A 14,516-nucleotide genomic window follows, 5' to 3' on the forward strand; every position below is an offset into this window, starting at 1 on the left:
TAGCAGCGAGTTGAGACCCCATCCACACGGAGACGCGTTTCGCTGTATGCGCATACATTTTGTGTCGTATAGGCGTTTTGGGAGAGTGAAACCGATATTTTTGAAATCGGGTCCCAGAGTGGATAAATTTGAAAACGCCACCCTTGCATTTTCATGTGTACAGTGAATCCGTATATTTTCTGAAACAATAACGTCATCAGCCCACGTCTCACCCCTAGTCAGACACCGCTACGTCACGTAACAGCAACAAAAACATGAACAAACACTGAATGATTCTTTTTATTAACTAACATTAACACAGATAAATAATGGTCTTGTTCCACGTTCGTTTGTATACCGCGCACAAGGTTTATGCGCATAGTCCAAGTCTTCTTCTCCGTTTTTTGTGTATCTCTTTGGCAGAATTACAGCGCCACATACTGGTATGGCATGTATACTACATCGTTTTGTGTCAGTTTCGTGGTTCCGTGTGGATGTAGCCTGATTAAATGTTTTTATAAATGTGAACTAGAATAAACACTAGAACAAAAACTAAATAGGCTAAATAAAAACTACTTTAGTTTTTGTATTTCCAATCAATTCTGGATAATCTGATTGAATTAATCTCCTAAGCATACATTGTTTTATACTTGTGTTCGGTCGGAGAGAGAGCAGCCAGGAAAAGGTGGCAATTGTGGGCATGTGATATAATAAGTCACATGATCACTCTCTTGCCGCTTGTTTGCTCTAGTCTCCACCTATTTCCTCTACACCAATAAAACTGTAAGAGTTCTCATTACTGGCAGCTGCCTGCACTGGTATTGGGAATAAATATTTATTGTTTGTTTACACTTAGAATTCGATTCTCTTGATTCTTTTGGTCTAAACCAAAAATAAAACGATAGGCCTACATTTAGTCCTGGTTCACCTGTTATTTTTTACAAGTTTATAAAACAGACAAATGAAGATCTGCTGCAAGGAAACGGCGGTTCGACATCTGTACTGAACTGTATTGGGCAACATACCTCCTATAACAGGAAGAACCAGGTATGCTTCATCATCACATCCTGTTTTTGGTTTGTTTAGATGTCTTTGATGTGTTTTGCATTCATATATATTCAAACTGCACCAGAGTTCATTTGGAAACTAAAAAGGTGGGTTTCAGTCTGCTTGTTTAGTGCACACCAAGGTTCAGATGGCAGCATTCATACTTATTCAATTGAACAGCACTAATATGGCAATCATGTCAGAATTCGTTTTTGTTTTAGGCTAGTCCAGCATGGCTTGCTGAAAGACAGCCAGGCCACAGTAGCATCTGGTTGTGAACTTTTATCTTTCTCTTTCAGCAGAAAAAAAAAAAAACTGTGTGATTGTTTGATTTTTTTTGCTATGTTGCTTAGTTTGAGGCTCCTCTGGGCTCGCTAATAGGTGTCTGAATGTTTCAACACCTTGAAGACATTTAGAGGCTCTTGTCTTTTTCTTTATTTCTTTTTTTTTTATTCAGAAGGTTTTGTACAAGTGTTAAAGGGCTATTATAAAGTGGAAAAACTATTTGCATATCTTCACTGGGTATTTTATCACTACAGGTGATCCAGCAAAAACATTTTATTGTATTTTTGTTTCAACATTGATTTTTCAGACTTGCTTTTCGAAAGGAGCAAAAGCTTGTCTGATAATACAATGATACAGCACCATTTTTACAGCAGTTACACTGTCTCTGTGATACGTTGCAAAGCAACAAAAACTCAAAGTCTCCTTTAGTTGATCTAAATGATGGCAAACATAACTCCTATGATTGATTCTGTGCAAAATCTTAAATTTAACAGATTCTTTCAGTACATTTGTTTGTCTTGGACTTGCTTCCATAATCGTGACCCACTCGTCAAGTTCAAAGGTTAAAGGCTCTTATTTAGACAGTTAAAGGATTTATCCTTGTCTAATATATTCAGGTAACGCATCTAAATTCATTCACTGTCGTTCCAGAGTCATCTAGAACATCAAGACCGATGTGGGAGTCTTCAGGGGATGTACTTGTTTTGCATTTAATTATCTTCCTCTGATTTTCAAATTAGTTTTCTTTTTTATAGCAAAACTAATAATAATAGACCATGCTGGATCATGAAAGATTAGATTTGCTTGTCTGGAGACAGCCAATAGACAGCCTGTTCTATATTCAAATCATATGAGATTCCCACTGCTTTAAAAACGCTGCTAACTTGTAAGGCAATTAAAGAGAATATATGTTCAGGTTTTCAGGGAATGATTTCTCCATGGCTGGCTTCTTCACTATAAATATTGTTTTGATGCCGATTCTTATTCAGAATGAAGATATTCCTGTTTTAATATCCGCTAAAAGCCCTTTGCAAATAAAATGTTTTTAATGCATTATGGGGCTGTTGAATTCATCTTATTTTATTTTCAATTTCTTTCAGATTTCTGTAAAACGTCTTTATAGTTTAGTTTTATAATTATTAATTCAGGTAAATATTATTTTCTTTTTTATTAATGTTTAATTTTATGAGTTTTTATTTTAATATTTCCTGCTTTCATTTTAATTTAAACATTTTAGTATTTTGCCTTTATTTTTTTTTATTGTTTTTCATACATATGCCTATATATGTGTGTGTATATATATATATATATATACACACATGCATACATACAGTAGTATATATATATATATATATATATATATATATATAAGTGGATCAAAAAGTTTTATCAAATGACATTACACACATGCATACATACAGTAGTCACCATTTTAAGTGGATCAAAAAGTTTTATCAAATGACATTTTTTGATCCACTTCAAATGTTGACTGTGTATAACGTGTGTGTGTGTGTGTGTGTGTGTGTGTGTAGAAAATATATAGAGAAAACAGAAAATTAAGGAAACACAAGTCCATAATGTGACATTTGGCAACTAGCTGAAAAAAGTTTTTAATGTTTTATTTGACTTCAGTTAACATTTATTTTAAGTAACAATTTGTATTTTTTCATTCTTTTAGTTTAATTTCTAGTTTTAGTTAATAATAACCCTGATCTATTAATTTATTTATTGATTGAACAAAATATTATCATAAAAGCTCATGGTAAAATCTGTGAAGCACAACCTCAGACAGACAGTACATAATATGTGATCATGCATTGCTGAGACTTGCGGACGTTTTTTGCAAAGAGCTTAACCTTTGTAGTTACAGAAATTTTCATTGCTGCAAAATAATTTTATGTGCTCCAATTTTTGTTTAATATTTCCCTCTAGTCCATTTGTAAGTATTTTATTCTGCTGTGATAATAAATCCTTTAACATTTTTCTTGGAGATTTCTCCTGTTTCCAGGGATATCTTTCAGAAAACGGGCTGATCAAACCTTTGAGATACAAGGACAGCGGATTGACTTGTGTGGTACATAGAAAACCTGGCAACAAATCAGTTGCCCCTGAGGTTTCCCTCCATGAGCAAACATGCTTTGTCTGCTCCCTTTATGATAAATGACTCCTACGTCTCATCCAATAATCAAAAGCTATATATGGTAGACCATAAGCCGGCCTTGGAATAGCCTGAGGACAGAGAGATAATATGTAACACTGTGACAGAGGACAGATTCAACTGTTTGCTGTTTATTGGCACCACAGGCATCCAGATCTAATTTATACAACAGTCAGGCCAGGTAACAGCAACACTCTCTGTGAATAAAAACCTAAAATACTTAACTGAAGGGGAATAAAATCTAGATAGAGATTTACCCCCATATTTCTTATAATTAGAGCGGTTTGCTTAGGTAAGCATCACTATTGTTATTCCTCATATACTGTTATTTTTCCTCCTCTAAGAAAACTTTGTGCTACAGACAGAACTGAAGCCTAAAAGTAATTGCATTTATGATTTTTGTGGCAATGCAGTGGACCATAAATTAGCACAGAACTGAATTTTACCATTTCATTTTCTCAGAAAAAGAAACAGGGGAAATCAAATTTTACTTAAATATGCTCTATGTTGTTCGGAAAGACAATATTAGAAACAATAATTGATGAAAGAATGAAAACAAGAACAAAAATATCAAAAATTTAATGAAAGAATGAAAACAAGAACAAAAACATCAAAAATGGAATTAAAGGATGGATGGATACAAGTACAAATATTGGTCAAAAATGGATGGATGGATGATATCTTGGTCTAAAATTTGTTACATGATGGACTGATGAATGATATCTAGATCTAAAATTTGATGGATGGATGAATGGATGATGGATGGATGGATTGGTATCTAGATCTAAAATTTGATAGATGATGAATGGATAGCTAGATCAAAAATTTCATGGATGGATGGATATAATTCTAAAATTCGATGGATGATATCTAGATCTAAAATTGAGTGGATGAATATCTAAACCTAAAATTTGATGGATGAATGATATCTAGATCTTGATAGATGATGGATGGATAGCTAGATCCAAAATTTGATGGATGGATGGATATATTTCTAAATTGGATGGATGATATCTAAATCTAAAATTTGATGGATGAATGATATCTAGATTTTAATGGATGGATAATGGATAATGGATATCTAGGTCTATACTTTGTTAGATAATGGATTGATGGATGATGTCTAGATCTAAAATTGGATGGATGGGTAGATCTAAAATTTGATAGACTGATGGACATGAAATTTGATAGATGGATGAATGGGTGATGGATGGATTGATTTCTAGATCTAAAATTTGATGGATTGACAGACAGACTGAAGGATGGATGCTAGATCTGAAATTTCATAGATGGATGGATGGATGAATAGATCTGAGATTTCATAGACAGATAGATTAGCAGTTAAGAGGGACATTATTACAAATGCGCAATTATCAGTCACCAAAAAACCTTCAACATCAAGTCTATTTCTCTCTCTCTTTCCCTCCTAATTCTCTATTACTACACATTTTTATGCTGTTTTCTGCCTTTCACTGGCTTCTTGACTTAACAAAAGCTGCTGAGAACAAGGAATCGTGGTCTGTGTGGATGAAGCCCCATCCATCATATGACCTCCTCTGAGACACGCAAACTTTCGAGGAGAAGCGGAAAAGTGCTGCTGGGCTGAATTCTTATCTTTGTCTGTCATAATCCTTGCATTTGGGAGAGACTCATCAGTAAGTGAGATCTAGAAGTGAGAGACTCATGTTTATGTCTGTCCATCATCACTTCCAAATCTCCCCTGGAACAGCGGTGTGAATCGTCTCTGTTGTTTCATTGCATGTTCTGTCAGATCAGGGGTTTCTCAATTAACTAATTGATGCAGATGAGCTAAGGGCAATAGTCGAGGGAGATGTTGATGCAGAGTGGTTTATTAGTGGTAGAACAAAGCAGATGGCATCTTTTACACATCCTCTGGTTAAAGAGCTCATACCAGGAGATATATATATATATATATATATATTCTTGATTTTTTTTGAGAATAAAGAGCTTTTTATTGTGAAAATGCTCTTTGTTTAGAGGTCAACTCCCCAATCAGTTTAAAAAGACTATTGGTAATACACTTCAAAAACGTTATTTGTGTTACATCGTTACCCAAATAGGTGGCGACAAATGACTTTATCAGTGAATCACTGGATCATTAATTCAACCAGTTTGTCCAAAATACTGATTCACTCAGTAAAGAAAGATGAATGAGTGAGTTCCTGAATCAATGAACTGAACATTAGGTACGTTTACATGGACACTTTTTGCTTCCATTGGAATGAATTCATTCTGATTGACAAATCAGAACGTAGTGTTTACATAAACGCTAAATAAAGTGATCGGATTCATATGCGTTTTTATGTCACAAGCTTCTGATCGGATTTAATCTTTTGACATGTGCACACTGCATAAATATACAGTTTCCCGTTGTTGTCGCATAATGTTCTAAAAACCACATGCGATATTTATCTATTTCGGGTCCTAATTAGGCCACATGAACTATTGTGCAGTGCTGCTTACTTAAAAAAAAAAAAGTAGTAAATGTGCCCCTTTCCGCACCCAAAACCAGTCGTCTGTTGATGAGAGTCTTATACAAGGACTGGTGGGACATTGTGCTGCTCCACTTCACAGACGCTGATTGAAAGTGGAGTTTTATAATGAAGGAACACTCATTTATTACACTTTATTCGCCAGGAAGAACAGCTCGTTCCGTGCATCATATGTCATTACTCTATTTCTACTTCACTGCACATGTGCAGTACTTTTCAGTTTCGGTTTTCAATCCGATCAAGTGTTTACATGTCCTCTCGCTCAGATTACAAAAGGAATAAACCACCCCTTACAATCCGATCAATTTTATTCTGATCTGGCCAATTCAATCCGATTGACCTGTTTACATGTGGCTTTTTTATTCTGATTGTGCTTCTAATCCTATTACAATCGGACTAGTAGGGTCCATGTAAACACAGCTACTGATTCATTCAGGAGCACAAGTATTCTGCTGCTTGGAGAGGTTCAGCTGTTAATTCAGCTGCAAATTGGCCAAATTAGTGTTTGTAAGTACCTGAAGGAGCAATACAATACGCAATGTTTTTTTGTACTCCACACATTCAAGTTTCCATTTCACAGCTTAATGTTTTTTTTTTTTTTTTTTTTTTAAACAGTATCTAACTTTTTTTAACAACGTCCCAGATTACAGTCAGATTTTTTGCAGTTTAAGTAGCACATTTCAGAACAGATTGTTTTGTGAATCTGTTAATATGTAATTCTGGCTCTGAAAATCAGCTGTTATTTTACTGTAGCATCGCGCTGATAAGAGCTGTTTTTGAAATTGGCAAACATCCCTCGTGTGCAGCGTTTCATACATGAAGACAATGTTTACGTGCGTCTTAAGTGCAGAGCAGCGTCTAAACAACACATAATACTTCAGGATCAGAGAGAGCTGAAAATGAAACAATTTTTTTTTATTAATTTATTTTTATTTTTTTTTTGTGGTAGAGAAAAAACTTGCTAACAGGCAAAACTAACATGTCTTTAAATAACATTTACTTACATCCTCATCCTCATCCCCATGCTTTTCTTTTTCTTTTTGAGGCACTTGACATTTCAATTTTGTCTGTCTAATGGAAAAGTCATCTCTGGTGATTATTCATAACTAAGCAAAATCAGTAGCAGAAGAACATGGTTACCACAGTAGAAGTGTAAGAAAATGGAAATAGGTCATATTTCATAGAATTAGACGTCTATTAAGTATGTGAATAAAAGTATGTGGGAGGAAAATTGTGAGCTCTTGCATTCTGTATAACTTTGAAATGAAAAAGGTTATTTATTCTAGTTCATTCCCCATTTATTTCATTCATATCAGTGGAAGATTGTTAAAATATTTAATGGTACTTACATTTATTTATTTATACAAACAAATAAATAAATGCATAACCCAAAGTAAGCACAAAGTTTTGGGTTCATTATGCCAGTGAACTTACAATTGAATCCCTTCTAAATCTTCTGACAGGACATACCAGTATGCAGTGCTCCACCAAATGCATATATGACTTCTGAATGATGAAAATAATCAGTGAGTCATTGGCGAAGGGAAAATTATGCTATTCCTGCCTCATATTCCATATCTGTCCACAATAGATATCATGATCGACTTCTTAGCTGCAATATCACATTGTGTCACAGCAGCACCTGAATTCAGAAAGGGGACTATCACAGAGAAACTGTCCGAAATAGATTGTAAAACATGCCAATAAAGACAAATAACTTAAAAAAAATCCAAATAACCCCTACAACAAACCCCTATATATATATATATATATATCCTTATAGTTATAATATAATGTCCTTATGACCCTAAAATACAAAAAAAAAACCCCTACAACAAACCCCTAAAATTCTTAAAATCTGATCTATAGAAATATTGTTCCATGACCAACAAGGATGTGGACCTCTACACATGTGAACATCTACTTTGTTAAATCACATATGAAATACAATATAAAAATCACGTTAAGCAAAGGCCTGATTTATCAGTTTCAACTGAGCAAAATGAAGATTCTACAGCTCTACTTTTGGAAATCCATTTCTGAAAATGTCATAAAAAGCAGACCCCAGAGAAAGAATTTGTTTGAGGAGAATAAAAGAAGAAGAAAAAAACAAAAACTGAAGAAAGAGGCCAAAAGTGAGGGATGAACACTTTATCTCTCCTGTCAAATTCAGAATGGGATCCATCACTGGGGAAAAGAGAAGTTTTTTGACAGATGGACGCTTTTCAGTTTGATCCTGAAAGGAGTGACTTATGCCCCTTACACTGAGACATATGTCCATAACTTTTTTTTAATTCTTTTGGGACATTTTGAGAGAAAGTGGGAGAATGTAAATGAGCTAATTCAAGTTTGCAGGAACAGAAGTCAAGTAAACGGATAGCAGGTGCTTGCGTGAACTATGACCTTTAGAGTCTTATATGGAAATGAAACCCACGAAGATACATTAAACTGATCAAGAGTGACAGTCAAGGAATTTATAATGTTACCAAAAAAAAAAAAAAAAACTTTTTCAAATAAATGCTGTTTTTGAACTTTTTATTCATTAAATAATCCTTAAAATGTATCACGGTTTTCACAAAAATATGAAACATCTCAACGGTTTTCAACATTGATAATAATCAGAAAAGGATCATGCGCAACAAAACACCATATTAAAATTAAATCCAAAATAACACCATTCAAATAAAAATTCACAAATAAAACTGAAAATTCAGCTTTGATCACAGGAATAAAATACATTTTAAAATATATTCAAATAAAAAAAAGTTATTTTAAATTGTAATATTTCACAATATAACTATGTTTTTATCAAAAATATGCAGCTTTGGTGAGCACAAGAAACTCATTTTAAAAAACATTTGAATGGTAGTGTACTTCTCAAGTTGAGCTGTAAACCGAAGTCAAGTCTTGTTCTGTTGCCTCTGAAAATTGTGCTGTGTTATCAGTTTGATACAGGAACCAGACGAATGCTGTCGGACAGTAAACATCACCCTTATCTTCATGTCTAAATCTTAAAGTTTGTGTCTAAACTGAATGTTTAACTTCAAAACAGAACAATACATAAGCGTAGATGTTTACAAGCAAATAAATATATGTCAGTGTCCCTGAAAATAACCATTATATATAGACTAGTTCTGCAGCATGTGTCAAAATAGGACAATAAACTACTGTAACTACAGCTGGTCAGCATATTAGAAGTTTTAGAGTATAATAAAATGCACAAACTATACACTAAAGGATGATCATTTAACATCTTTCATTTGAAATTGTCAAAAACTATATATATATATATATATATATATATATATAATATGTGTGTGTGTCAGATGAAATGGGTCATTGTTGTTTTTGTTGTTGTTGTTTTTTGAGATGTTAACATATCTATGCTGCATAATAGTGAAAAAACAGGAATACTGTATTAGAACAAATATTACTTTTAGTAAGTTAAAAGTATTTTGTGTGTGTTTGAAGGAATCGAATGGACCATGATCAGTAAAAATTTACATGAAGAATGGAATGCATCACATTATTCATGCGAGGTAAAGATATCTAAATGATTTCCATGCAAACACATATCACACTAACTCATAGACAGGTGCTCACAGCCAGATCAGACACAAAACAAATGCACAGCTTCTTATAGTGTGATACACACACACACACACACACACACACACACACACACACACACACACACACACACACACACACACACACACACAGACAGAGCAGGTGTAACTGCTAGCAGGGGAATCACAACTCATTGCACAAGTGGGTAATATGATTGCACATTTTTCTGATGAATACAGTAAAACTGTCCTTCGGTAATGTAATCAAATTACAATATCTGTCACACTGATTATGCAGTGATGACAATTAGCATGTCATTAAATTATCCATAAAATTATAGGGAGAACAGCATGTGGGGAAACTGAGCATTCTCTCAGCCAGAAATGACAGTTAGGAAATCCTGTGAAATGCAGAAAAACATGCAAATGTAGAGCAACTAGTACTAGCACTTCACATCAGCATATGCAGATGTTTAACTGAGCTAGACATTAAGATCTCGCACAAGGTCATTTCGTGCTTATTTGCTTCTAGGAGAGTTTTATAGCAATGCAGGATTCACATTTACGGTGAGAAGCACAATGCAATCTCATTGATACCAACACTAGCACAAACCTATATAAATTAAAAATTTAAGAATTATGAGAAAAAGACTGTGAATTGTGAGAGACAAATATGATATATAAATTTTGAATTGTGAGAAGACAATTCTGATATATAAATTGAGAATTGTAAGGAAAAAAAAGACAAGTAAATTAAGAATTGTGAGAAACTGAATTGTAGAACTGTGAAGTAAAAAACTGAATTATGAGAGAAATTAAGAAATGTGAAGGAAAAAGTAATTATGATATGTAAATGTAGTATCGTGAGGGGGGAAAGGAATTCTTAAATATGAATTTAGAATTGTCAGAAAAATAAAACTGAGCTATAAATTTAGAATCATGAAGAAAAAAATTGAGTCATGAAGAGTCATGGGTGAATCTCTAGAAGAGGTTATTTTATTTTATTTTATTTTTCTTGCATGCTGTGATCTTAGAAATTAAACCCATTCATTAACCTGATGACTGGATTGCTACGGTGAAAATCTCAAGAAAAAGAACTCTTGAAAACTTTTCTTATGAAAGAACAGTATGAAAAAGTACAGAAATATTTTTATAAATATTTTTATGTGCTTAAATGCTTACAAATGTACATATTTATTATTGATGTAAGATTTATAAATTATTCATAATATATAACATATTTTCACTTACATTTCTGAGTTTATGTATAGTGTTTTAATCTAAATAATTGTATCTTTATATAAATATAGATACCAAATCTGCAGTCAAATAACAATTTGTAAAAATGTCAGTATGAGCTCATCAAATATTTCACATCCAAATGATCACTAATGGTCTTAAAAAGGTATGCACATTTAAAATCTAATTTGTGTCACATACTTGTAGGAATTTCAAAAGTGATAATTAAATTACATTTTTTTTTTTTTGAATGGGCTGCATTTGAGCGAACATTTTTTGTGAATGCTTGCTCAAAAAAAAAAAAAAAAAAAAATTGGTTATATACTGTATATCTAACATTTTTAGACATCACTAATGAATATTGCTAGTTTTCGTCAGTTAGTGCAAAATCTAAGATGCCGTTTCATGATCACTTCCCTTTCAGTCGTGCAGAGCACTCTTCATATGCCAGCAAACAGAACAATTATTTATTTCAGATTTTTATTTGATTAATGTAATCAGCTTGAGTTGTTCAAGTAGCTAGACTGTTCTGAGAAGCCCTTCAGCACACTCCATTGACACTCGACTAATCAGGGCCTCGCTCTCTTGAGCTCTCACCTCCGGGACACTCGCGACTCTCAGCAAACGCTTGTGTTATACTCTGTGTCTGTGTGATTTGTGTTAGGTGCTAATTTAGGCTCTGTTTGAAATGCATAGAAATTATTGTAGTTGGTAGGTGCTAGAAGTCTGCAATTAACTACAATAAAGTGTGAAACGTAACATTTTCAAATCAAAGTTTCAGATCAAGAATATAGCAACAAGACCGCACATTCATAAAAGAGCCAGTCAGATGAAATGAACATGACTTCCATGTCGTTGATTCTTTTTGAAAACCTATGAGCTGCATTTGTAAGCAGCATTTTAAAGGAATATTTCATCTAAAAATGAACATTTGCAGAAACTATATGCGCCCTGAGGCCATCCAAGACATAGTTGAGTTTGTTTCTTCATTGGAGCAGATGGGTCGTATGCAGTGAATGGGTGCCGTCAGAAAGATTAAATCATCACAGTAATCAACATCAAGTATGAATTTATTCACAAATTATTTTATTGATTTGGAGAAATGCAGCATTACATCACTTGTTCACCAATGGATCCTTTGCAGTGAATGGGTGCCGTCAGAATGAGAGTCCAAACAGCTGATAAAAACATCACAATAATCTACACCACTCCAGTCCATTAGTTGACATCTTATAAAGCAAAAAACTAAACTGATTTATTATAAACATGTAGAAGTTTTAACTTTAAACTGTCACTTCTGGTCAAAATACGAGTCCAATATCCATAATAACGCTTCCTCCAGTCTATCCCCTGTTGTCCTCTCACATCAAAATACACTCCCATATATGTTTAGAACTTTTTGAACTGTTTTGGCTTGTAAACGGTGCTTGATCTGTGCAAATTTCTCTCCCGATTCAGAGAAGACGACTTTTTTCACTGGAAAAAGCAATATTATGGATGGGGACTGGCATATTAGGCAGATGCTATGGTTTGAAGTTAAAAACGCCTTGAAGGATTTGTTTCTTACAAACATGCATACTTTTCACTTCACAAGACGGTACCTGATTGACTGGAGTGGCGTGGGTTGTTTGTGGATTATTGTGGTGTTTTTATCAACTGTTTGGACTGTCATTCTGACGGCACCCATTCACTGCAGAGGATCAATTGCTGAGCAAGTGAAGTAATGCTACATTTATCCAAATCTGATAAAGAAACAAACTCATCTACATTTTGTATGGCCTGAGGGTGATTACATTTTCAACAAATTTTAATTTATGACTGAACTATTCCTTTAAGTCCACATGCCCCATTAAACCCCATTATTCATCTCTGAGCACCATTAAAAGCCTTTCACATGCTCTTCATGCCATTTCACCAGGAAAAAACCTGCTCTTTCCCCTTGGATAACCTAAGATTGTTTGAGTGAATCTTACACACACTCTTACCTCCATTCTTTGTGTAAGTCAAGAAAAATATAGTACATAATGAATATTTTCATCTTTTCCAAATGTGTAGCAGTTAAGTTTGCTGTCATTAAATCAGAGAACCACTGATTCGCTGAACCCAAAATAACGGCTGGCAAGGTCAGTGTCAGATCCTCTTCAAATATGCCATAAGAGTGACAAGTGATAGAATATATTATAGCAGGCAGCTGAAGAGCATGCTGAAAGCATTTTCCACACAGATTTGCAAGTATTATATATTATGTGAAATATAGTGCATGCTAATCATGTCAATGAATATCACTGGGGGGATCTGTAGATTTAAAAAATGTATCAACACAAGTAATCTTAAAATTTGCTAAGTTTCCTTTCCGAATGTATCCATATATTAGTGAAATCAAGTTTTTCCAAGTTCTAAGTCCATCTTGCACATTTCTCAATAGGAAGATTTTCTATGTTATTCTATGCAGTCAAGTGTTAAACAAATGTAATTGGGTGAAACCTCCTATATTAATGTGTTAACTTTGGCAGCCCTAATATTAATCTGAGAAATAAATATGAGAAATAGCTTACCCAACATATGTCAAGTGTATTCGTCCAGGAAAAGTGCCTGGAGTCTCAGAATAGAGCATTGTAGATTTAATGATTCTGTGCATTGTCTGAATTTTCAGCCTTTGCAAGCAGATGTCCAAGACTGCTGTATGAGTTCGTATTTTTGGGCCAAACAGAGACAAATTGCAGCTTGGCAAGGCATCGTGCATCTGTGATTTTGGAACAGGTGTTAACAGACCTGAAGATGCATTTTTATTCGACATCAATGGGAAAAACACAACCTGTGCAGGTTTTCTGCTGCAGACTAATGTAAATTAATGACCATGTGGTGTGAAAAACATCCTCACTCCATTTTTCACAATGCATATGCTACAAAACAAAGACTTAAAGGCATTGATTTTAAAAGTTCCTGCATCTGTATCCTAAAATGTCAAACAGTTTTCAAGACAAGGCAGTAAGTATTGTGTGAATGACAGGAAACCTGGTCTTGTCACCATAAAATGCAAAAAGAATAAATAATAATAATAATAATAATAATAATTAATAATATTATAATAATAATAATAATAATAATTAATAAAATAAAGTATATTACAAATTATATTAAATGTAAAAATTAAAATATAAATATTAAATATCAAATTAAAATATTTTCTGTGCAGTGTTTTTTTATAAGTATTATTGAGATACTATAACAGTTTTTAATATTTTGAATGTTTTTATATTTCCCATTCATTTTGATTCTAACGTTTAAAATAAACGAAAATGAAAAAAGTAGGTCACGAATAATATAAAACATGAAATTCAAACATAAGTGAAAATTAAATATTTCTGTAAATAATTAATTATTTGTTGTGCAGTCATTTTAGTAGATTTTATAAAAATTTAACCAATTTAAATTTTTGTATTTTCTGTTTTTATTTTAATTTATGTCAGTTTTAAAATAAAATAAAGTATTGCTAATTTTATTAAACTAAATTTAAACAAAAAAATAAAATAATAAATGTAAAAATTACAATAAACTATATGTGCAGTGTTGTAGTATCATTGAGAAATAGTTCATATTAATATTGAATCAGTTTTATTTTTATATTTTTAGTTTTCATTTTAAATTTGGTTTTAAATTCTATTTTTAAATTTTAAGTTTTAGTATTTTTGTCTTTTTTTCTAAATATGTATTTTTATTTTTTAT

The 14,516-nt window shown here is 33.0% G+C and overlaps 1 long non-coding RNA gene across 1 annotated transcript; it reads left to right on the plus strand.

Annotated features, from left to right (window-relative positions):
• The first annotated feature begins 513 nt into the window (after positions 1–513).
• Positions 514–13,821, plus strand: LOC122135128. The gene is made up of 3 exons (XR_006153361.1): positions 514–1,026; positions 9,454–9,521; positions 13,444–13,821. It is a non-coding gene; the product is annotated as an uncharacterized LOC122135128 (long non-coding RNA).
• Positions 13,822–14,516: the final 695 nt, after the last annotated feature.

Source organism: Cyprinus carpio, chromosome A23 (genome assembly GCF_018340385.1).
Source record: "Cyprinus carpio isolate SPL01 chromosome A23, ASM1834038v1, whole genome shotgun sequence".
NCBI classification, from domain to species: Eukaryota; Metazoa; Chordata; class Actinopteri; order Cypriniformes; family Cyprinidae; genus Cyprinus; species Cyprinus carpio.